Below are 10,476 nucleotides of genomic sequence, written 5' to 3'. Positions count from 1 at the left end.
ACGTGTTAATTTAATCTTGCCTAATGGTATGTTTTTTCCCATGGTAAATCTGAATAGTGATTTGTGATTTTAGCACATCCTGAGATACACATTTGTAGGTAAGACACAGCGCAGAAACTCTTTACTGAGGATGCAGGGAACGAGTTACACACTCTTCATTCTGGGGTGGGAATAAACGGACATTTAATGAGACTTAAACCTCTCTCACATGTTTCGGAAGTCATTCGTCGCCAGAGCAGGGGCGCGACCTCAGGGACAGCGCGGGAGGCTGTAGCGGAACCGGACGATGCTCCGGGCCCGGGACGGGCTCCTGAAGGCGCATTCATGGGCTCCTGAGGGCGCATTCATGGGCAGGGGCCCGTTATGGGTTATTATCGATTTTTATCGAGGCACAGCGGGGCGCTGCGGCTCCCGCCTCGCGGCCGGTCCGTGAAGCCCCTCACGGGCCGGGCCCCGCTCGCCTCATGGCGGCCGCGCCCCCCCCGGCCCCTCAGAGCGGGGGGGCAGCCCCGCCCCGCCGCACCGGCCCGCGGTCCTGGAAGGGGCATAGCACCCCGTCCTCTCACCGTCGCGCTCCGTGGTGACTTTTCTCAGCCCGTCGCTTCCTGTGCACCGCCACACACCGGCACGACGGGAGGAAAGGGAGGACCCGCCGCGGCCGGTGAAAGGCACCGGGTGGCGGCAGCGCGGTTTGTTTGGTACCTGCCAGGACCCGGCGGGAGGGGGCGGAGCGCGCGGGGCCGGGGGAGGGGAGGCAAGATGGCGGCGGCGGCGGCGCTGAGGGTGAGGTGAGATCGCCGCGCCCGCCCAGCCCCGCCGGGACCCGCCGACACCCGCCGCCCGGGCCGCCCCTGCGCCGCGCCTCGGTAAGCGCGGAGGGCCCCGCGGGGCGGCGCGGGGGGCAGCGGGCCGGGCGGCTCCGCTGCGAGCAGCAGGAGGAGGAGGAGGTGGAGGAGGAGGAGGAGGGGGAAGAGGCGGGGGCCCGACCATCCCGTCCTCCTCACGGGCAGCCCTGTGGTCCCCGGGGGGAGCGCGCTGGGGCCGGAGGGGGCCGTGAGGGAGCGGCCGGAGGTGCGAGGGGTGGGCGGGTCAGGGGCGCGGTGCCCGCGGGGGTTCCCCCCATTGAGGCGGTGGGAGCGCGGGGAGGCCCCGGGGGGGGACGCGGGGCACGGAGGGGCGGCCCCGGCGGGGGAATTCTTGGAGAAATCCCGGAGCGTCGGTGGTGCTGGGTGTGCATCCTTGCGCCGTGCGGGGAGGAGAAGTGCGAGTTAAAAAAAAAAAAAAAAAATTTTAAAAAAAATTAAAGAAAAGGGTCAGTTCTTCAAAACCGGCCCCTCGGAGCGCGGTGGTTCCCGAGGATGTGCTGCGGCCACAGCTCCGTGTCCGGGGAGCATCGCGGCCGCTGTCAGTGCTGGGGAGTTGTTGCTGATGCTGACGCTGAATTATTCATATGGGACCTGTAAACATCCCCAGCTTCTGTCATCTCCGGGCTGCTGCGGGGCACAATGGAAGTGGCTTTTTGCTAGAATTGGTCTGACCTGATGGTAAAGAACTTGCTGATTTTATCCCGTACTTAACAAACCCGCGGGTATCAAGTTGGTCGCAGTTAGACCAGGTTCTAGATGGATGGATGAGCTGTCAGTGTTGGGCTCAAGTGAGCGAGTAGATAGTCTGAACAATCTGTTGTTGTGCAAAACCTGCTTCTTCATATTTCACAGATATGGTCTTAGCCAGTGTGTTTCCTTTTCATGGCTCTAAATATTGGTGTAACCTAACACAACTTATTACAGTGGGGATATCTAGTCCTGAAGACTTGGTTTTGTGGCAGCATTATTGTATTATGCATTAATTTTAGGTACGGCACTATGATTATGAACTGTTAGAGCTCAGATGGGGGTTTTTATCCTATACAGCATGATTTGAGAGGGAGAAAACAGTGCTGTTGTAAAAAAACCATTACTGTTGTGATAAGTGGGGTGCCCATGGGCACAGTGTAAGTGCCTGGATAAGTGGACACAGTTTTGCCACTGCACACAAGGACTGTGCAGATCTGTTGCTGTTTTGCACTGGAATTTTGTCCTGCAGAATGTTGTTATTCCTGATTAACTAAACAACCTTGATATTTGGAAAGGAAGTCTGTGATATTCCAAGTGAATCTGTAGTTAGCTGAAATCTGGTGTCTCGTGTTGGGGGATGAGAGACCTTTGTGCTTATCCCAAGAATTCAGAAGTTCAGGGGAAACAAGCCAGCAGCAGGGACCCTTTTTGCCAAAGCAGGCTTAATTTTTTTCTTGATGTGGCTTTTCTTTGTGATATAGGATATAGGCTGCCGAGGAAGAAAAGTTATGCTGTGATTTATGTGCAGTACAATTTGCCTATTTGAAATATGCTCTTTGATACTGGTTGCTAAAATAACTCAATTTATTGCTGAAACATGGGAATGAGCAGTATTTTGGAATCTTCTTTCTAAGAGTTACCATGAGCATTTTTTAACATGTGGAGAGGATGTTATGAGTGTTTGCTTCCACAAGTGTTACTTCTCTCTAGGTTGTTAATCATTGCATGAATCAATTAAAGTAGCTCCTCAGACTGAAATTATAAACACAGAGTCAGAGTATATTCACTTTTCTACATTGTGCTGCTGCTGTTTTATTTTACATACAGTTTGTCTCCTACAACCACTCATTTTAGTTGCTTCTTCTGTGCAGACACGTTTTTCATTGTGATTGAAAAGGATCTGCAAAGTGCTCTCAAAAACTGTGGTGAAAGTAGGAACAGACCCTAAAGCTTTTTCAGTTTCCCCCCTCGAGTGCCTTCCCCGGTTCTTGTGCCTCTCCAACTTCATCTTTAGAGTTATTTCATTTCTCAGTTACAGAATGAATGAGGGATGCTGCTCACAGGGAGGGAAAGCTGCCTCTGCTTGTGCTACTGTTAAATGCATGAAAGCAACTGAAAATCATCTCCTGAACAATATTTTTCTGGGGTTTTTTTCTGTATTACAATCTTAATATTGGCATTTAATTTACTCATTCAAGGCTCTCAGCCAAAAGTTTTGGTGAAATGTCTTACTCCTCTTCCTTTATAATTGCCTACAAAATGATTTGAATTAAGGTTTTCTTGCAGGATTGAAAATACTATTTGGAGTTGTAGTGTGTGTAGCTACCTACATTTAGGATTTTAACAATTGTTGGAGCTGGAAGGGATCTGTTCCTCCTGCAGGTGCAGGGCAACACAGAACGATCTCGAGAACAGACTTGTAACCAGACAGTGGTTTCATAATGCAAACAACTGTTTCCTGGATGCCACTCCTGAACTCTTCAAGTCATTTATGTTTTTTAGTTAAATCTGAATCAGTGTTGTGGATGTCAGGTTGTTAACTGGCTGTGGTACCTTCCACCTCGACTGTAACTGGCCCAGATGAAATTTGTGACCTGTGCAGAACTGCTGGCTGTAAATATTTACTTTGTGCTATTTCTAAATTATGCAAATAGCCAGGGGCGTGCTGAATGTGTCTTCCATTTCAGTTTCTCTCTCCTTCAGCCATTCTCCATCTAGTAATGGGTTTGGGTGAGGTTCCCTTTCCCTCCTGTGCTGGTTCAGTGCTTACCCACCCTCTGCTAAATCACTGCCCCAGCCTGGGGCTGCTGGGGCTCAGCTCACAGAGGGCTCAGTCTTACCCTGGGCTATGTTTCTTCCTGTATCCTAAGGGAGATTCCTATATCCTTGCACAGCTCCAGAGCTAATCCACTCTGTAATGTTGCCACTCCCAGACTGATTTGATAGGCAGGTTTTTTCTTCATGCTCTAGGAAGATGTTGGTCTCTGTGGTTTTGATGTCGGTGACTTCACCTGCTTATGATTGCAAAGGTTATTGCAAAATTAAGATACTGTGTTGGTACAAAGATGCATCAGCCATCTCTGAAAAATCTTGTTGTTCATGACTTTCAGCAGTAGAAAACTTAGAAATGAGTTTTTTATGCAAACAGATTACCTGGACAAACTGTTGGCCAGGACTTGAAAATTCTGTGCATGTTGAGTGACTACTCATGGGTAAAACTGAAAATGAAAATACAGTCACAGTGATGGGAGGGAAAGAACACCTAAAAATGAACAAGGATGAGGTTAAGTATAAAATATGCTTAAACTAATATGATGTTTCTTTAAAGCCTCCCCTTGTGCCTCGTGCTGCAGGGAAGGAGCATTTGGGTAATTCTCTTTCACATCTTCATGATGTCAGAGGACCCTTGTCCCATCCAGGGCTGGACACAGGCACAGCATTCCCTGCTCCATGTAAAACCCCAGCTGGGCTTCCAGGGCAGAACCTGGGGCTGTTTGAAAAGCAAATGCTCTCCTGAATGGATTAAAATACGTGCAGGTTTCAAGGAACATGTCTAACAAATGTGAATATCAATCAGATTCCTGTCCTGTTTGTCAATGGGAGAGAGTGAAGCACACGTAAGTTCATGACAAGTTCAAGTGCTGCTCAGTGAACCAGACAGGTGTATTGTTACAGCCCAGCTGCACTCTTCACCTCATGAATGGTATTTTGGGGAAAGAAAAAAGAAGGTGAATGAGTTTAAATCAAAAAATGGTATGTGCACTGTAGAGTTTTGTCTCAGGTTCACGTTTTTCAGCTTTTATGCTGTCTGAAATACTGGATTGACAGAGAAGGGATAATCAGTGTAACTCCATGGTTTAGCTTTCTTGGAATGCTCTTCCCAAAACCTGTCCTGTGTGTTCAGTTACCTGTTCCATTATGGACATTATTTGTGTGGGTGCTGATGTTTCACTCTGGTCTCAAAGATCACATGTAAACATGTCTAAAACCTTGAAATTCTGGGTTGGTTTTTTTTACTCCAGATCTAAAGGATTCCTTATATCATTCCTAGTTCAAGACCTCTTCCATTCTGTGTCTTTTTCTGTGACCTGGAGGCCGTTGTGTGAGTCCCAGCTGGAGTAACATTTTTATATATTGGTGCATTCCCTGTGAAGTAGAATATCCCAATCATAAAGGTGGTAACAATCAACTTCATCTCCAGAAGGCCCTGGTGCTTTTCCTGTGGAATATTGGAATGGACTGAGGCACTGTCTTAGGTGCAATTAAAAAAATGTTATTTTAACCTTATTGTATTTTTAGTTAAAAATCTAGACTTGATTTTATCTGTACCCAGTCAACTGAGGAGAATTATGAGGCTGATACTTGGTTTGTCCTGACCCTTTTTTTATAGAATGTTTTCTCCTGCAGTACATCACAGTTTGTGGAGCTGTGGATTTAGTCAGCATGGATTAGCCAAGTTGTATTTCCTTTTCCAAACCAAAGCTGCTTTTAAAAGCTGCCACTACAGAGATGCTTTTGATAATCAATGAACTACAAGGAGAGGCTGGAAACTTAAAATGACCACATAATTTCTTGCATGTTAGGTGATGTCAAAAGCAGTTTTACCTGCAGATGGATCAACAGTGGAGGAATAATTCACGTGCAGAAGCTGGTTTTGATGTGCCCCTGCTTTCAGTCCAAAAAGGAGAAGAAAACTTGTTGTTTTGAGAGAATATTTTATGCCCAGTGTGTGATATATCCAAAGTGTGAGACATCATGATTGTTTCTAAATCACAGATGAAATGGCAGAAAAAAGGTGAATTGGAGTGAACCTCAGTGAGTTGTTGGACACTGAGTGGGGAGTGAGGATGAGGTGCTGGGGAAGATTGTTGCAGTTTTTATCACTGTGGTTTGTGTAGCATCTCTTGAACCTCTTGCCTGCTGCAGACAGGGACACTGGAGGTGCCTGGGTTGGTTTCTGTTTCACTGTAAAGGTTTGAGGGTGAAGTTTGAGTGCTCCAGTTGATGTTTCATAACCAGTTGAATCACCTGTGGCAAGGATAGGACCCTTCAAAAGAAGTAAGGTAGATATCTGGGATTGGGAACTGCTGGAATTACCTCAGAAAAAAGATGTCTCCCCTTGGGAATGAGAGTCCTGTGTTTTTTTTCCTATTTGGGCTTTGTAGGGTTTGGTTTGGACAGTCAGTTCTGGAGATTTGGTTTCTTTGGCCCATGAATTTTTCTTGTGGTGCACATTAACTTTGTGCTATTTGCCATATTGGGACAACCAGGAATCTGGTGTTCCTTGGAAAACCAAAATATGTTCTAAATGTCTTTAGGAAAGAAGCTATCTGTGTTTCTATGATATACTTTTAGAAACAGAAAACCTTGTAAGGTTTGTACCCTCCTTGGGTTTAAGTCATCACTCAGTGGTATTTTTAGTCAAGGAAATGTCTACATCCTTGATTTCCATTTCTGAATGGAGAACTTCCTCCTACCTCCTTTGGCTGGTTTTGGTGTTATTGTGACCCTCCTTGGCAGAAGGGAGCTGGGCAGGCTCCTTGGCAGGCAGTGAGAGCTGTTCCCCCATGAAACCCAGAGGAGATTTCCTCCCCCAGGAATTTCATGGATCCCAGTGTGTTATCTGGGGATGGAAATACGTGCTCTGATTGGAAATGGATGTGCTCAGCACCCCTCTTTTTTTTTGGGTGAGGCAAGTGGGTGATTAGAAACTTCCTAAAATGTCAGTGTGATCTGAGCTTTTCCTGTGATGTTCCCCCATCTAGTGCAGCAGAGCTGTGTGGGGTGGATTGCCTGGGTCTTGATATCATGTATTAGCTACTTTTCTTCAAGATCATAAATTACAGGAGGGATTAAAATAGAATTTCCTGGAGAAGAGTCTCTTGTCAGCTGAATTTGATCGACCCCGTTTTGGTAGAGCACAAATTCTGTTTGTATTTGTAGTTACAGGAGAGGGAGCAAATTGTTACTTAAAGGTGAGACACAACAATGTGATCCTGAGATGTGGCAACAGTTTGGTCATAAATTACATATTTAAATATACAACCAATAGTCACCTTTGGAATGGCAACAAAAATAGTTTTAAATGACTCTTCAATACTTAATATTTAACGTTCCAAAAGCTATTACTTAAGTACTTTAAGGACTTGACAGTCTGTTAATAGGAATTCTTTTCCTATTAAAATACGAAGTATAAAATAATAGTTTAGGTCTTTGGCTCTTTTGATGGAGATGGAAAAGAGTAAATGTGACATGTTCAACTGACAGCTGTAAAGCTCCTTGACTTCTGTCATGTCTGTAATGGGCTAAATTAAAGTTTACTGTGCTTCCATGTCGTGTAGAATATGTCAGACACTGTAGAGCATTGTGAGGCAATGCTTTGGGTGTTCAGAAATAAGATTATATTCTACACTAATGGAAATTTCAGGGTGTGAAAAGGGTCAAATTCAGATGTTTGGGCTTTTCTTAATATTTTTTTCTAATGCTCCCATTTTTGTATTTATATCTTCATATATATTAATTATTAATGGAAAGAATATTCTTTAATGTTGATAATAAAACACGGTCTCATAGATGTAAGTTTTTTACTGTATTTTTAGCAGGGATAGAAATAGAAATTTTTACATCAATAACCTTGTGAGCAGAGGAAGTGCAACTGTGTGAGATTAAAGTTCTTGGGAATTTATGGTGTATTTTACATGTCTGTCACAGGAAAAGAAAAGGCATTTGCACATGTGGAATTGTCATGGAAAATTCAGTAGTTTTAGTTGTTCTCGACTTGGAGAAAATATGTTCATTGTTTCCATTCATTCCATATGCCCATGTGCTTTGACTGCAAGCTTCTGAGTATTCTGCAACATAAATCTGGGTGAACAAAGAGTGAAAAAAAAGATTAAAGAAAGTGTGGAAGAGGTCCTGAGCTTTGAGGATGATGTCTGTGTTCTGCAAAAATCGGAAGCACAGTGTTCTGGAACCTATTTAAGTGGCCTTTATTAAATTGTCTTTAATTTTAGTGTTGACCTATTAACATTTTTTTTTGTACCATGCAAAGAATTTTTCATCTTTTGCAGGGTATGCCCAACAGATTTTCATGCTTTGAAGCTCATCTGTAAGCTTGGATATTGTAGCTGGAATACACTTCCTTCAGTTCTTGTTTTAAAGCACAGAATTATCTTAAATCTGCTCAGGTATCAACCTTCTGGCAGGTTCTTGAATGAAAACCCTCTCTCTTTTAGGATTGCCCTACCTGTTGATCTTGAAGCTGATTTTCTCACTGACCCTCCCATCCCACAAGACTCTGCAGAGTTTTGTACAGTCAGACTCCAAGGGTTGTCCCAGATCAGGTTGAACCCAAACTTCTTTTCTTTGTCCCCAGATTTTGTCCTCTGAATAACTGTCATGTGACTTTGCTGAGAACTGGACATGGAGCAGTGACTGAAGGACTAATAACTCCTCTGGAAGTGTCTGGTGCTTTTTTAGGGAAGGCTTTTCAACTGCTTAGTCAGTCTGAGCTTGCAGAAGTGCCATTAATGTTCTGGCCATTGGAGTTCTAGATGTTAAGTGATACTTAGCCTTGTACTGTGTCTATTAGTTTGAATAAATAATTTTTATGAGCCCATTAACCTATTTTTAGCAATCTGCCAGTATTTACTTGTCTAAGGCATATCCCCGGGATACAAAGTTGATGTTTTCGCTTGAGCGTTTGAACAGATTAATGATTATCTGGTAAAATAAAAATGCTGCTAGGAAGATTTGTTTTGCAAACCTGGCAATACACTGAAGGGTTTTACTTATGTGACTCTGGACTTGTAATTTTGTGTTGTGTCTTGGAGGAACAGACACGGGTCTGTAATGAAATCAAGTGGTTTAATAGGGTTGGTCCTTAAGCACGGCCTGGTTTTGTTTTTTTCCATGAGGTAGTTTCATTACCTTTTTATGAAGTGAAATCACAGAAATAATTATTCACAAGTATTGTTATCATGCTTTGGATAAAGCCTTTCCTACCACTGCTGAAACACTCCCTCCACTCCTCGTTTCCTCGCCAGAGTAAACTTTGAATAAATATCCCAGAATTAATTTTGTGCTTCATTGTCGATCCCCTGCGTAAGGCAGAGCCTTCCTTGCTCTGCCACAGGTTAGATACATCACAGCTCAATTTACTAAAGCTGCTGATTTAAAAACAAAATCCCCCAACTCTGTTTAGACTATAATCTCATTCTTTGCACTCTTTTTATCACACTTAGTTTGCTCAAAAACAAGATGAGGAAAATTCCCAGAAGGATGTGAAATTTAATTAGCGAGTGTTGGTTAAGTACTTCAAGATGGCACGAAAATTACTGTGAATGCAAAAAGTGTCAGCTTGTTTTGGATAGCTGGAGAAAAATCGAGGCTACCCGTGAGACTGATCTTTTATCTGTGAGGGTGAGTGGAGGAGTTGGAGACAGGATATTCCAGGGAGCAGGGCGCGGTTCCACGGACAGGGGGTAGGTGAGTCCCCTCCCACCAGGGCTCCTGACCCCGGCCCTCCAGCTGCCGTCGGATCTGTGGCCACGCCTTGAACGGTTTTGGGGAACTGGCCTGCTAAAAATAGTCCCGGTTTGTAACCTGCTGTGTTTTTCCAAGTGAAGAGCTGCTTTTCTCTGGCTTTTGCCTCCTCACACTGCTGCAAGACTTGAGTCTGATTTCTGATTCAGACATTAACTGTTTCCTGGGGAGTCTCTGACAGATTTCTTAACCTTTCTGTGACTCATTTTCCCACGTGTCTGCTGAAGATAGTTCGGACTTCTGCTTCTTTCTGAAGCGTTCTGAGTTCTGGAGATGGAGCTGAAATTACACTCTGATTGTTGCCATTATAATATCCAGTTCCAAATTATTTCTAACTTGTTCAAAACTCCCTGCATATGATAAATGTAAGTGGGAACAGTAGCTTTTAAGGGGAATTCTGAATTGGATCTGTTCAGTAGTTTGAGCCAAAGAGAGAAGTATCCTCATACCTTTAGAAATAAATATTGTTAAATCATTTCCTTGCCTGAGAAGCTCAAATTAACACAAGGCCAAGCATCTCTTCCCAGTTCTTGAAACTTTAGTCACTGCTTTTTCTCAGTGAGGTATCTTCAGACTTAGCTGTTTGTTTCTTGATTCTTTGCTCCTACTTGTCCTGTACTTTTTATTTTCTTTTTAGTATTACCCATTTGATGCTGCTGGGTTTCCCCATCTCTTACGTATTTTACCAGAGTCTGTGAATGTCAGTGAAATGGGACATTAGTGCACAGTGTCTGGGTTCTGAACTGCAAACCAAGAAATATTTCTTTCTGCCCTTTCTAATTGTCAGTATTTGGTGAGACAGACAATTTGCCAGCCTGGTTGGCAGCTGTATGAAAGTATTCATGACCCATCTTTATCTTTGGGAGACATGTAAGGCAGAATTCCAAAGTCTGTAGCAGCTCCTGTAAACGTTTATATGAGAAACCTCTGAAATTTGCAGAGTAACATGAAAAGGTATAAAAATACTTGTCTGAAAAACAGGACCTTGCTGTCATTGACTGAGCAGAGCTGGGAGCTGATTTCTAATGTTGTAATTTGTCGGGGTGCTGAAAAGGAAGGTGAGCAGCCTCTGTTCTGGCAGAGGAGAGGGAACCAG

At 44.1% G+C, this 10,476-nt stretch overlaps 1 protein-coding gene across 2 annotated transcripts in view; it reads left to right on the top strand.

The window, feature by feature from the left end:
• The first annotated feature begins 773 nt into the window (after positions 1–773).
• NCOR1 (nuclear receptor corepressor 1) overlaps positions 774–10,476 on the top strand; it is a 61,316-nt gene continuing 51,613 nt past the window's right edge. The window contains exon 1 of one of the 2 annotated variants that reach the window (XM_027660106.1): positions 774–788. The gene's annotated coding sequence lies outside the window, so the exon portion shown is untranslated. Of the gene's footprint in view, positions 789–816; positions 867–10,476 lie in introns of those variants that run through there. The other variant, XM_027660105.1, reaches the window with a different exon arrangement.

This window comes from Corapipo altera, unplaced genomic scaffold (assembly GCF_003945725.1).
Source record: "Corapipo altera isolate COAL_440 unplaced genomic scaffold, ASM394572v1 271, whole genome shotgun sequence".
In the NCBI taxonomy this organism is placed as follows: Eukaryota; Metazoa; Chordata; class Aves; order Passeriformes; family Pipridae; genus Corapipo; species Corapipo altera.
Note: the sequence above shows the minus strand (reverse complement) of the source record. Positions and strands in the feature narration are given on the sequence as shown.